Genomic DNA, 13,993 nt, shown 5'->3' on the forward strand with positions numbered 1-13,993 from the left:
ACAAGTACCTACAAGCACCCACAAGTACCTACAAGCACCCACAAGTACCCACAAGTACCTACAAGCACCCACAAGTACCCACAAGCACCCACAAGTACCCACAAGTACCTACCAGTACCCACAAGTACCTACTAGTACCCACAAGTACCTACAAGTACCCAAAAGTACTACAAGCACCCTCAAGTACCTACAAGCACCCACAAGTACCTACAAGCACCCACAAGTACCTACAAATACCTACAAGTACCTACAAGTACCTACAAGTACCCACAAGTACCTACAAGTACCTAAAAATACCCACAGGTACCCATAAGTACCTACAAGCACCCACAAGTACCTACAAGCACCCACAAGTACCTACAAGCACCCACAAGTACCTACAAGCACCCACAAGTACCTGCAAGCACCCACAAGTACCTGCAAGCACCCACAAGTACCTACAAGCACCCACAGGTACCTGGAAGCACCCACAAGTACCTGCAAGCACCCACAAGTACCCGCAAGCACCCAAAAGTACCCACAAGTACCTACAAGCACCCACAAGTACCTGCAAGCACCTACAAGCACCCACAAGTACCTACAAGCACTCACAAGTACCCACAAGTACCTACAAGCACCCACAAGTACCTGCAAGCACCTACAAGCACCCACAAGTACCTACATGAACCCACAAGTACCTACAAGTACCCACAAGTACCTACATGCACCCACAAGTACCTACATGCACCCACAAGTACCTACAAGCACCCACAAGTGCCTACAAACACCCACAAGTACTTACAAACACCCACAAGTACCTACATGCACCCACAAGTACCCACAAGTGCCTACAAACACCCACAAGTACTTACAAACACCCACAAGTACCTACATGCACCCACAAGTACCCACAAGTACCTACAAACACCCACAAGTACCCACAAGTACCTAAAAACACCCACAAGTACCTACAAACACCCACAAGCACCCACAAGTACCTACAAGCACCTACAAGTACCCACAAGCACCTACAAGTACCCATAAGCACCTACTAGTACCCACAAGTACCTACATGCACCCACAAGTACCCACAAGTACCTACAAGCACCCACAAGGTAATCAAGTTTAAATAGCTTTAACCTAAGCAGAGAAAAGATAAAATGTCCATTAAGCTAGCTATTTGTTCTAAGAATTTGACTATAACCGCGGTAAAACTACATAACTCATGCTAAAAAGTCGCAGGTTCCATAGTTTCAGGGTAAACCATGTAAGTCGGAGCATGTAATTAAAACTATGAAAAACAGTACTTAAACTTAATTTTTCTTGATGAAAAAAATAGGCGCCAACTATGGATATGGGGCTTTCATTTAAGACCGTTTTCAAATCTATCTGACGTATAGTTATTTTTGTAAGGGTATGGACAAAATTTGTAACTTTGGAAAATTTACCATGTTATTTCTATGGGAAATTTCCAGTTTTTCGTCAAAATCTGTGATTAATTTTATGGAAATGAAAACCACCCTTAGCAACTTTATTTTTTATAAAATAAACTAATTAATGGATCTCTTTGAAATTTTAACCACATATTAAGGGTCCGAATTGTGTTTCAGTGTATTTTTTTCGAACCAATTAATACAATACAAAAAAAACTACATCCAAACAAAAACCCTCCTTATACATTAAGAGCAGTATGAAGTCTTATCAAAGAGAGCTACCGCTCTCATAGAATAATAATGATAGAGTCAAAGAATATTGGTTATTAATTAGGAAATGGACTTAATTTATAATATGATTGCTCAATTGGCGATTGAATGAGAACAAAAGGCAGACTTGGCTCTACATGGGATCTCAGAACGTTTTACGAGGGCACGAGCGAGGCTTGGCCCATTTTTGTACATGTTAATGTTTTTCATAAGATAAAACTTTTATGAAAGAGAAAGGTTTCACCTTTAAATTAACGTAATTTTTTAGGTGCTATTCACTTTTTATTGAATCTATAGCTTAGATTGTATGGACAAAAAGGTAATTATGAGGTTTTAACATCGTTGTTTTTTCAGTAAAACAAAACTTCTTGAAGTTGCTAATTCACAGTTTTCATATACCATTAGAGGATTTTTTACCCCTTCATAACATTTCATTTTTTTAACCTTAACTTTTTTATCCTTTACTTCTTTGGAATGATTGTATAATAAAGGTCTTCGGAAATTTTTTAAAACATTTTTTAACTATCCGCGACCTCGGCTTCACCGCTCTACGTCTGTATCTTGCCCTAATATTGTAGCAGTCGACGGGGTCATGAGGCTGAACTTATGTTTATTTTACGGTACTAAAAGCGCCACCAAGGGGGAAAACACGGCGAATCTTTTAATTTATTGCCCTCATACTAGACATTTAGAGTAATTTCGATCATTACTTAGTTTTGTCAGAGGAAGGCTCAATATTTTTGTAAAGATTTTTACTTATAATAATAAATTTAATTTATTACTCAATCTTCGTTATGAATTTTTTACATCATATGCATGCATCATGCATGATGCTATCATGCTATGTATTGGTCCAGGCCGGTTTGGGAAACTCTACGCCTATGATAAAAGTAGTTGCAACTTTCTCCCTGCCCGTCTTCAATGAGTCGGGTACTCTAGCGAACTCGGGCCATAGTGACGTAATAAGCGAATAAGTGCATTTCAGGTGTCAACCTGCCACCGCGAGAATTATCCCTATAGCCTATATGCTATAAATGCAGAATATTGAAACCAAAACACACAAGAACTCGTCTATTATTATTATCAAATGGCTTGGTATATTAGTCCTAATTTCATAAAATGACAAGTGTATTTTACTTTTTCGTTATGTAATCGAAAATCTCGTTTCTTCCTCCCCAAACATCGCCAATACCGCTCTGAAATATTTAGATTTAAAGAATTGTCATGAATGGGTGTACCTTACCATAAAAAAGCGCAGTTGTTCAAAACTGCTGTTCAAGAAATAGCGGCTGCTGTTTTCAAAATAGCAGTTTTTAGCTTGAGTGTTCAACAATTCGTGGCCCTACAGTTTACCTTGCCAATTAAGTACAACCAGGTCATCATACACCAACCTGACCTAACCTTACCTGACCTAATACTACTCGGCTTAGGATAACAATACCTAAACTGACCCTAATACTATTGGGGTTCAAATAACCAAACCAAACCTAACCAAACTTCACTTCACCTAACCAAACCTCACCTCACCTAACCAAACCTACAGCATAAACGACTGTAGTTTTTCACTAGTCGGTTTTACTGCTCTTTTGGGAACTTCCGTAACGGTATATATGCTGCGTTTCCGGGAAACTGCTATTTGGGGGACCGCGGTTATTGAGACCGCTATTATGGGATCCGCTCATACGGGAACTGGTTCTATGAGAGTTTCTAGAAATGAGCACGTTAGAATCTTAAGAACAGCCGTATGCTTCTTATTAAAGTTTCGTTAATGGTGGAAAATGGGTATCAGCAGAAGTATATAATACTTCTCTTCGAGAGAAGTGTGCCACAAAGCGGGGTAAGTGTAACGTCATTCTTCTCAATATCGGAACATTTGGAGCAAGGTTACTAAACCGAATCACATACGCGATATAAATAGTTCCCTCATCATTACTCTATTTGCGCTTAAATATTTGGCAAAGACGTGCTTGTCGATTAATTTTTTTTAAATTTAAAAAGCAAATTTGGCTCAGAAAAAAACCCAGCGCCAGAAGCCTGTCTTATAAAATGTTCACAAGATGACTCGTTCAAGAATGTCTAGAATTAAATCGCATAGAAGTAATGAATATTTCACCTAAGCCAGCTGACTTGGCCAGGCAGGGCATAGCCCACTCGATCCATGCTCACGGACGCTGCACTGCCCTCTGCCTCTTGCGTCGTGTTACGCGTGATCGAGTGGGCTATGGGCAGGGTAAACAAATACGGGGTTGCCTCTTACACAATAGTGATGGCCATTATCCTTTATGAGAAATGCTTCCTTGTCCAGTGTGGGAAATAAGACGGTGGCACAGGGCAAATGACCAGTAAGAAAATTCAAGGGTAACCTGCAGAGTCCAGACATTAACTCAAAAAGTTTAATTGTCAATTCCTAAGTTTAGCAGACGACGTGACCTGGTCAATTATTATTATATAGAGAGCTTTCAGGAGGGATTGTAGTACGTCACACCCTCCCAAGTCTTACCGCTGTTCTGGTAGCCATATTGGGTGGTCTCAGCTTCATTCCTGCTTTAAACCCACCAATATGGCAGCGTAAATGATGTCACGACTCTCACGAGGCTTAGATCCTCCTCCAACTGAAAGCTCTCTATAGCGCGAGCAGCTTGCGTCCATGAGCGCGGATCGAGTGGGCTATGCTGTCAGGCAGAAACTTTGTCTCAGTTAGACTGCTACAACGAAAACCGAAAACCAGTAACATAAGTCCAAGCCAGTCATCTGAAAGACTCAAAACGATGACTCTTGATTCTTCTGAATTTGAAATATCAGTAGAAATGATTCTAGATAATTCTCAGAGTTATTTTAAATATTTTAATACTCAAAACCAGGGGATAAAGAAAGGCCAAAATAATTTTAGTATGAAAATTTGATGTTTTCAGTGATAAATTAATCTCATTGGTGATAACTGATTAACTGGTAACTGAAAGCATTAGTCACTAAATAGCAATATTAGGTCCCTTATGCTTAAGCTCCCCTATATTTATGTTTGTGCTTAGTGCAGATTTTAAAAATGCAACAGTTTCTTAACAATCTTAATTAAATGAAGACTGAAGGAACAGATATTAATAAAAATGTCTTCGTGGACAAAGAGTAGAAAAAGTGAATGATAAGAGAACAAAATGGAATGACCGAAGTAACAGATATTAAATTTTTTCAGTTTAAAGACATGATTATAAAATATCAATTATTTAAAAAATACTTATCATCGTTTTTTTCACCAAAATTACATTTGCCCAAAAATTTTGAATCATGAAATTTTCCATTCTTTTCAAAATGGTTCGTGTCAAATCTTTACTGTATAACAGATACATGCGACATCGTTTATACTTACTGCTAGATTTCCAGTGTAGACCATGATAGAAACAGTTCGACGTTAGTGATATTTAAATGGATTGCAGCTTTTAATTTGAACTACAATACGTTTTCATACTGGAAACTAAGCCCAATAGTGAAATAAATACGCAGCCCACTATTTGTCGGTGTCCATTTACGTGTTTCGAGTTATACGTTTGCTCATAAATAGCAAGTCGAAGTCGTACCGAACTAATTCAATCACAACTTTAAAACAGTTCTAACGCACTCAATAATATACCAAAGGTTTTTTTGTTAATAATATCTTTTATCCAAATTTTAATGATTGATTTATAAAACATTTTAAATCGTCGACCCAAAAAATGGGACCCAATCGAATCGTGGTCGTATAAATGCAGGCGCAAAACCAAAGCACCCTAAAGCGACGTTTAAAATGTAAATCATGATGAAAGATAAAATTTCTAACTTCGGTTGCATTTAGTCGTTTTAAACAACGTTTTCTCTTAAGTTCGAAAAGAGGAACCTTTAAAAATACCATATCCATACTCGGATATTTATTCTAATCCTTTTCATTCGAAAACTGTTAATACCAAAAAGGATACATAGAATGAATAATCTGTCTTTCGAAAACAATGCAAATGTAATTTTGGTGAAAAAAACGAAGATAAGTATTTCTTTTTAATTGATGTTTTATAATCATGTCTTTAAACTGAAAAAGTTTAATATCTGTCACTTCGGTCATTCCACTTTGTTCTCTTATCATTCACTTTTTCTAGTCTTTGTCCACGAAGACATTTTTTATTAATTATTAGAAGAACTTTGACCTTGCGTATCTGATTGAAGTCCAAGCAACCCATCCATATACGGCACGTGAACGTACAAGGCTTAGGTATAAAAGTCGGAAATGTACAAGAGAGCCAAGTTTACGGGTAATTTTTAGGGCTACACCGAGGGTGCGCCTACATCTATTTACAACTCCATGGACATGGTCAGTAAAAAGAAGATTAGAATCAAAGATAACACCAAGAGATCTTTGGTCTTATCTTTGATAGGTATGACAGAATTATCAATAACATAATGAGTGGGTATTGCTCTACTTATGCGTCGAGTGTAGGTAACATGAACTGATTTTAATGGATTGATCGGTATAGTATTATGAACACACCACTGTGCCACAGCGTCGATATCCCTTTGCAAAAGCAATCTATCATGGTCTGAATCGACTATTTTAAAAATTTTGTTATCATCGGCAAATTGAAGCAGGTTGGAGTGGATAACTTTGAACTGAAGATCATACAAATATATGTTAAAAAGTAGAGGCCCCAGGGACGAACCCTGTGGGACTCCACAATTGACGGGATATGATACCGAAGTCATAGAACCATTGCACTTGATAACATTTGTACGACTGTGTAAATAATTACAGATCCAATCCAAAAGTACTCCGCTCATGCCATAAGTAAATAATTTATCCCGTAAAAATCTATGAGGAACTCTGTCAAACGCTTTAGCAAGGTCCAAGTAAATCACGTCGACTTGACCGCGAGTCTCAACGACAGGGGCGACGAGGTTCATGAAAGCAGCGTGATTTGTGTCCACGCATTTGCTAGGGACAAAACCATGCTGGCAACCATTAGGGAACATGGTAAACCAACGCTGGACGTGGGTATGCATCACCTTATCAAAAACCTTAGCTAGGGCACACAATAATGAGATCGGGCGGTAATTCTTAGAGTCACAAGCGGCACCAGATTTAAATACGGGTACCACAACAGCCTGCTTCCAAAGGGAAGGGAAAATGCCAGTTGAAAGTGATAAATTAAAAACATTTTCCAACAGAGGTAGGAGGATATCCCCGCAACCCTTGATGACAAAAGGGGGAACACCATCGACCCCTGTTGAGAACTTAGCCGGAAGTTTAATGATTGCCTGGTGTATGTCAGCGAGTGATATGGTCTGATTAGAGTAAGGGTGCGTAACTAAGTGAGAGGCATCAAATGTGTAAGTGTCGGCAGGGTTCGTATTATCGACAGCAATAGCTGAAAAATGGGTCCTGAAAAGTTCCGCAAGCGTGTGAGGATCAGAGACCAATTCCTTGCCCCGTTTTAAAGCAAGGGAATGGGTCCTATCCCGAAGGTTGCCCTTGACAAATTTCCAAAATTTCTTTGGATGCGAAAGAGCATCTTGGCACGTCGACTTGAGCATAACGGCACGATCACGAGCGAGAAGTCGTCGAGCAGTAGCACGAAGTCTACGAAATTCAATACCATCAGCGATCGCACCAGTACGCTTCATTTTCCTAAAGAAGTACCGCTTTCTTCTGAGAGTCAGTCTAAGATCAGAAGAGTACCAATGGGGATATTGCGATTTGCCGTGCTTAGGTTTTTTAGGGATTGCCAGATTCATGGTGTCAACGAGACGATTGGTAATAATATCGACACAGTAATCAACATTTGTGGAAGTAAGAACGTCTGTCCAATCATAATCGCGAAGGGTAGTATAAAGGAGATGGTAGTCCCCTTTAGCGTAAGCAAAGGCAGAACCCCGAGGTGGAGACTCAGGGCCAAGGTCAACGGTAAGTGTAACAGAGAAAGGCGGGTGAAACTTATCAATATCAACAAATGGGTCATCGAGGGGTTCAACTAATAAACCATTAATATTAGTTATGCACAAATCTAAGAGATTAACTGTGCTAGAAGGAATGTTAACTTGGGTCAAATTAAGAGTAAAGCATAAATCAAAAATGGGTGCAGCTTTAGATCTAATGAGGGAAGAGCAGCCCTGACTGCTACAAAGCGTCCAATCGACGCCCGATAAATTAAAATCGCCAAGTAAGATAACATTGGTCTCGGAAGGGTCAATGTCTGTTAATAATTGGTTAGTGTACTGTTTATACTCTAGGTCGGATAGGCTGGGGGGAAAATATGTAGTACCAAGAATTAACGAACGACGGGAAGCTAGTTGAATTTCGACAAATACGCTTTCGGAAATAATAATAATAATAATAATATAAGCTTTTGTCTATGAAGGGATATCCACACTAAGCCTGTGGCTGGTTTACAGGTGGGTCCCTTTACAATGCATAGGGGGGTGGTGGCTAGCCCCTATGCCACAGCTAACCTACAGCGCCCTATACTAACTATTACCGTTAACCTCTGCAAGTTTTGATAGAAAGGAGAAACCGGGTTAGACCGCGGAGGAAAACTCCTTTTACCAAGCTGGGAGAGAACTTGCAAACTCTACGCAGAAGGATTTGTTCCCAGATTTTCACCCGGTGCCACAGTCCGGGATCGAACCTGGGATCCTCTTGCTGCGAGGCGAAAGTGCTAACCGCTACGCCACCCCACGTGTTAGCACTTGTCATGTAAGGAAACTTAAAAAAAAATCAAAGTTGTACCAGAACAGCTATTCTATAGTGATATGGAGCACCAATTTGAAGTAAATCCTAAATATAAATTCTTAAATCCATAGAGTATTTTCAAAAAAGGCATGCAAGACTAAAGTTCGTGAAATTGTATTTTTAAGAAACTAAGACCTTATTTGAAATGACTCTTTCGTATACTTGTGCACTGTAAAAAATAACCGTACTGTCTAGTACCTTTAAAGGTATTTTTCAATGCATCCCCAGACGTACCTATATAGGTACTACAAAATACCGTTGTGTAAGGGTACTCTGAAATACCTCTTGAAGAAGGTACTTTTGAGGACTATAAGGTATTTTGTGATCCCGTAATGGGTATCATTTAAACCTCAACAAAGGTCGGAATAAAACTTTCAAATTGTGAAAGGTACTCCTTATTACCGAAAAGGGTACCTGTTAACACTCAAAAAGGTTCGAAAATATACTTTTAAAGGTATTTTGTGCTACCAAGTTAGGTGTCAAATAAAACCCACAAACAGGTCTAAATTATACTTTCGCGCCATCAAAAATATTTGCGCCACATTTGAAACTGGTAAACTTCATCATTTTCAGACATGGTAAGCAATACACCACTTCGATATAAAAGAGACGGAAAGACACGAGAGTAATATTTTCCTTCCATCTCAACTTTTAGTGTCTTTGTTGTGGGCTTACGGGATGAGGGTAAAATTTTGCCTTCCATCTCGCCTTAAGTGTCTGCGCCGTAGGCTTGCGGGGTCGTGAGAGTTCGCATAGTAAGCAAGGGATCAACCACTCAAGATTTCCCGATACTACATTTAGCTCCCCCTTGTTAAGGAAGGTGTGATACTGTTATAGTGTAAAGGTAATTCAGGGTCACATATACATGTAAATTTTTTGAATGGCGACTGAAGGCGTAAGCTCGGATTCAAACCTTTATATTAACTATGTATGCCTTATATCATAATTGTATTGCCTTTAAATGATGTAACGTATGCTAGTGTACATAGCTGTCAAAGAAAATAATTAATATTAATTATATGTAATTAAATATTTAAGAAAAACCACTAGCTAGGAAACTTGAGATTGAAATTGAAATCTCGGGTAGAAAACCACTACCTTATTCTACCCTACCGAACCTAATCTTTATGGTTATTATTAATATTCCAACAGAGATTTCTTCTACGCTGTCATTACTAGTGCTACTGGTGAAATGAACAGTTAGTGTTAGAGAATTTGGGCTAGAAGTATTATATCATGTATTTTACTTTAGTAGTGTTAGTTAAAATCAGCACGCCGGAACTAAAAACTCCCTCTAAAGGAGTCTGTTAAGTCCTTTTCTAGTTCCAGGGTACGATAACATACCACCAGAAGCGCTGAAACTCTAAAAGGTTTCACTATATACCTTATATTTCCAAAATACCCCTTTCGAAATCATTTAATACCCGTACTGTGAGACAACTAATAGACTACGTTCATGGGTACTAAAAAGGTCGCGGAGGTATTTTATAGTACCTTCAAAGTACCTTTATTTTTGACAGTGTGGCTTCTAATCGCTTATCTAATGCGGTACGGAATTTTCAAGTCTGAAAGGCTCTCTTGGCAAAATCCACCGGGACATTTTCCTTACATCCTCGGAAAGAATGCAAAATAGCCCCACTCCCTAGACAAAGTACTCTCTAGACTAAACCTTCCGGTCATAATACCCCGTCATAGTGAATAGTAAGGTCGTAAAATACTGCAGGCTTTCGTGTGAACTGGTTCTGGTGGTGTAATGTATAAACCGTGCTTTTTGGGTATTTTATCGTAAACACATTTTGGGGAAATTTATCCTGTGGCCTGTATCTTGTCATCAACATGCATTTGGGGGGGGGGGGTATTGTCCGGGGAATCTTTCCCATACGTAAGGGGAATATGTCCTACATTCTATTGAAGAAAAAGTGTCGGCAGGGTTCGTATTATCGACAGCAATAGCTGAAAAATGGGTCCTGAAAAGTTCCGCAAGCGTGTGAGGATCAGAGACCAATTCCTTGCCCCGTTTTAAAGCAAGGGAATGGGTCCTATCCCGAAGGTTGCCCTTGACAAATTTCCAAAATTTCTTTGGATGCGAAAGAGCATCTTGGCACGTCGACTTGAGCATAACGGCACGATCACGAGCGAGAAGTCGTCGAGCAGTAGCACGAAGTCTACGAAATTCAATACCATCAGCGATCGCACCAGTACGCTTCACTTTCCTAAAGAAGTACCGCTTTCTTCTGAATTTTCAAGTCTGAAAGGCTCTCTTGGCAAAATCCCCCGGGACATTTTCCTTACATCCTCGGAAAGAATGCAAAATAGCCCCACTCCCTAGACAAAGTACTCTCTAGACTAAACCTTCCGGTCATAATACCCCGTCATAGTGAATAGTAAGGTCGTAAAATAATACTGGTTCTGGTGTTGTAATGTATAAACCGTGCTTTTGGGTATTTTATCGTAAACACATTATGGGGAAATTTATCCTGTGGCCTGTATCTTGTCATCAACATGCATTGGGGGGGGGTATTGTCCGGGGAATCTTTCCCATATGTAAGGGGAATATGTCCTACATTCTATTGAAGAAAAAAAATTATGCTCTCAAACTAGGCATATTAATAAGGAATATAATCGAAAGAATCAGAAAAAACTTACCTCCTATGCAAATGGTAAGTAAAAATAAAATTAACGGAAATTGTTATCAAACTATTCAGTAAATTAATCGAAACAAACAAAGAAATCTTACTGCCTTTACAAAAAATAATGATGAAAAATATCCAAATGTTTATCAAACTACGCTTAGAGTAAATAAATAAAACTCGAAATAAGCAGAAATATCATACCGACTATGGAAAACAAAATGTATAAAAACCAAATAATATGGAATATGTTATCAAACTAGGTAAATAACTAATGAAAATACTCGAAATAAACAGAAAAATCTCACCTTCTATCGAAAAAAAAATGTTAAGAAATAAGAACGGAAATAGTTATCAAACTATGCAATTAATTAATATAGTAAAACTCGAAATAAACAGAAAAAGTCTCACCTTCTATCAAAAAAAAATTAATAATAATTAAGAAAAACAAAACGGAAATAGTTTTCAAATTAATAAAGCATTGAAATACAAAATAAAGCGGAAATATTTATCAAACAAGGTATAAAACTAATAAATAAAAACTCGAAATAAACAGAAAAATCTTACTGGCTATGCAAAACAAAATATTCAGAGACAAAAGAAAACAGAAATAGTTATCAAACAAGGTATAAAACTAATAAATCAATAATAATAAAAATTGTCGAAATAAAAAGAAAAATCTCACCTCCTTTTCAAAGACAAAGTAAATAAAGACAAAAATAACGAATATTGTTGTCAACCTATTCACTGAATTAACCGAAATAAAAAGAAAAATCTTACTGTCTATGCAAAACACAATTTTTAAAAAGCAAATAAAAATTAATAAGAATTGGACCTAGTAAACATTGAACAAAAATATATATCATTCAGATATGCAATCTTACTGACTACACAAAAAACAATGTTCAAAATAAAACAAAAAAGACTGTCTTCAAACAAGGAAAATAATTATTAAAAACAATATGAAGTAAACAGAAAAATCTTACGGGCTAAGCATTGCAAATAAGCGAAAATTTTCACTAACTAGGTTTATAATTAAAAATAAATATTTTCAATAAACAGCGAAATTGTACCATCTATACAGACAAAACACAATGTTTAAAAAAGTAAAATAAAACGAAAAGTTTTATCTCTGGACAAAATGAACAGTAAAATTTAGCAAAAAAACAAAATTACTGCCTATACAAACAAAACACAATAATTAAAATAAAAAAGGATAATTGTAATTGAATTAGTAATAGAACTTATAAAATAATAATCGACAAGCTCAGAAATCTTACCAACTTTGCATAACACAATGTCCAAAAATTGAAAAAAATATTTGCAAAATAGGCATATTATTATTATTTAAACGAAGAAATTAGAGATATCTTACATGCTATGCAAAACACAATGTTTAATAATAAAATAAATCGGAAATATTATTATACTAGTCTTTTTACATACTTAAAAAATATAGATCAAACTCTAGACATAATTAAAAAATGAATTTTAGCAATATACAGAGAAATCTTACCGCCTATATAGACAAAACGCAATAAAATAAATATGAATAGTCGTAATAAAATTAGGAAAAGATTTAATCAGGGATAGATTTAATTATAGAAGTGGGAATGGAGAACAGAGTAATGTGGGCGCGCGTCAAAGTCCTGGACCCCCTTCCACGAGACGGGGGAGGGGTATCAAAGAAGAGGCGGGACATAGCGACAGAGGTAAAGACGAATTACGAATTTTTCGCCGTCCCTGACAGCAACGTCATCAAAACGTAGTTTAAGTGAGCCAAAAAGATATTTTAAACATTTCGTTACGTGTTGTTGGGAGAGGCTCTATACTGGGCTATGAGTCGGACTGAAGCAAATACTAACCCTACTCTATTCCTACTTCTAAAATTAAATCTATCCCTGAATTAATAAATAAATTATAGATAAGCTCAGAAATCTTACCAACTTTGCATAGCGCGATGTGCAAAAATTAAAATATATATATATATATATATATATATCGTTAAAATAGGCATATATTTATAAATAATCGAAATAATCCAAAAAAATATAAGCTCACATCCTGTGCAAAACACAATGTTTAAAAATAAAAAAGATAAATGTTATCAAACTAGGCACACAAATAAAAAGTAAATATTTGCGGTAAACTGAGCAATCTTACCGCCTATACAGACAAAACCATAATGTTTAAAATAAAAAAATAATTGTTATCCAATAATGAATAGAATTTATAAGTAAATATTTGAAAAGCTCAGAAATCTTACCAACTTTGCAAAACACAATGCCAAAAAATTAAAAAAAAGATACGCATATTATTATTATTATTATTTAATTGAAAAAATCAGAAATATCTTGCACGCTATGCTAAACACAATGTTTCATAGCAAAAATAAATCAGAAATATTATTAAACTACTCTTTTCGCATAATTAAAAAATATATTGTTGCAATAAAAAGAGAAATCTTACCGCCTATACAGACAAAACGCAATAAATAAAAAGAGCAATTGTAATCAAATTATGAGGAAAGGAACTAATAACTAGATTATTGACAAGCTCAGAAATCTTACCAACTTTGCATAACGCAATGTGCCAAAATTAAAATGTATATATATTTATATATACGTTGTCAAAAACGGATTTACGTAAGAAGAACATTGAACCTAGTAAATTTCCCACCCATCCTCGACTACTTTTTATGTTTTGATGGGAGTGGTTTATTATTTCAAAACTCGCGCTGCCCATCTATCCGCCTTATTCTCTCATATAATGGGCTTTAAATATAGATACTGCATAAGGCAAGTAAATAAAAATGATAACTTATAAATGTACTACAATAGTAATTATAGTACAAAATAAAGAAAAACCAGATACTTGAAGAAAATATTTGAGGAAGCATCAATTAAATATATTCGTAACTTTAAAACTTAATTCTA

General features: G+C 36.6%; 1 long non-coding RNA gene across 1 annotated transcript; it reads left to right on the top strand.

Annotated features, from left to right (window-relative positions):
* Nucleotides 1-5,875: 5,875 nt before the first annotated feature.
* LOC149596194 (uncharacterized) lies at nucleotides 5,876-7,975 on the top strand. The gene is made up of 3 exons (XR_016379424.1): nucleotides 5,876-6,693; nucleotides 6,761-6,790; nucleotides 6,867-7,975. It is a non-coding gene; the product is annotated as an uncharacterized LOC149596194 (long non-coding RNA).
* Nucleotides 7,976-13,993: the final 6,018 nt, after the last annotated feature.

Source organism: Phalangium opilio, unplaced genomic scaffold (assembly GCF_054372755.1).
Source record: "Phalangium opilio isolate 3A_F unplaced genomic scaffold, DU_Popi_V2 ptg000390l_1, whole genome shotgun sequence".
Taxonomy (NCBI): domain Eukaryota; kingdom Metazoa; phylum Arthropoda; class Arachnida; order Opiliones; family Phalangiidae; genus Phalangium; species Phalangium opilio.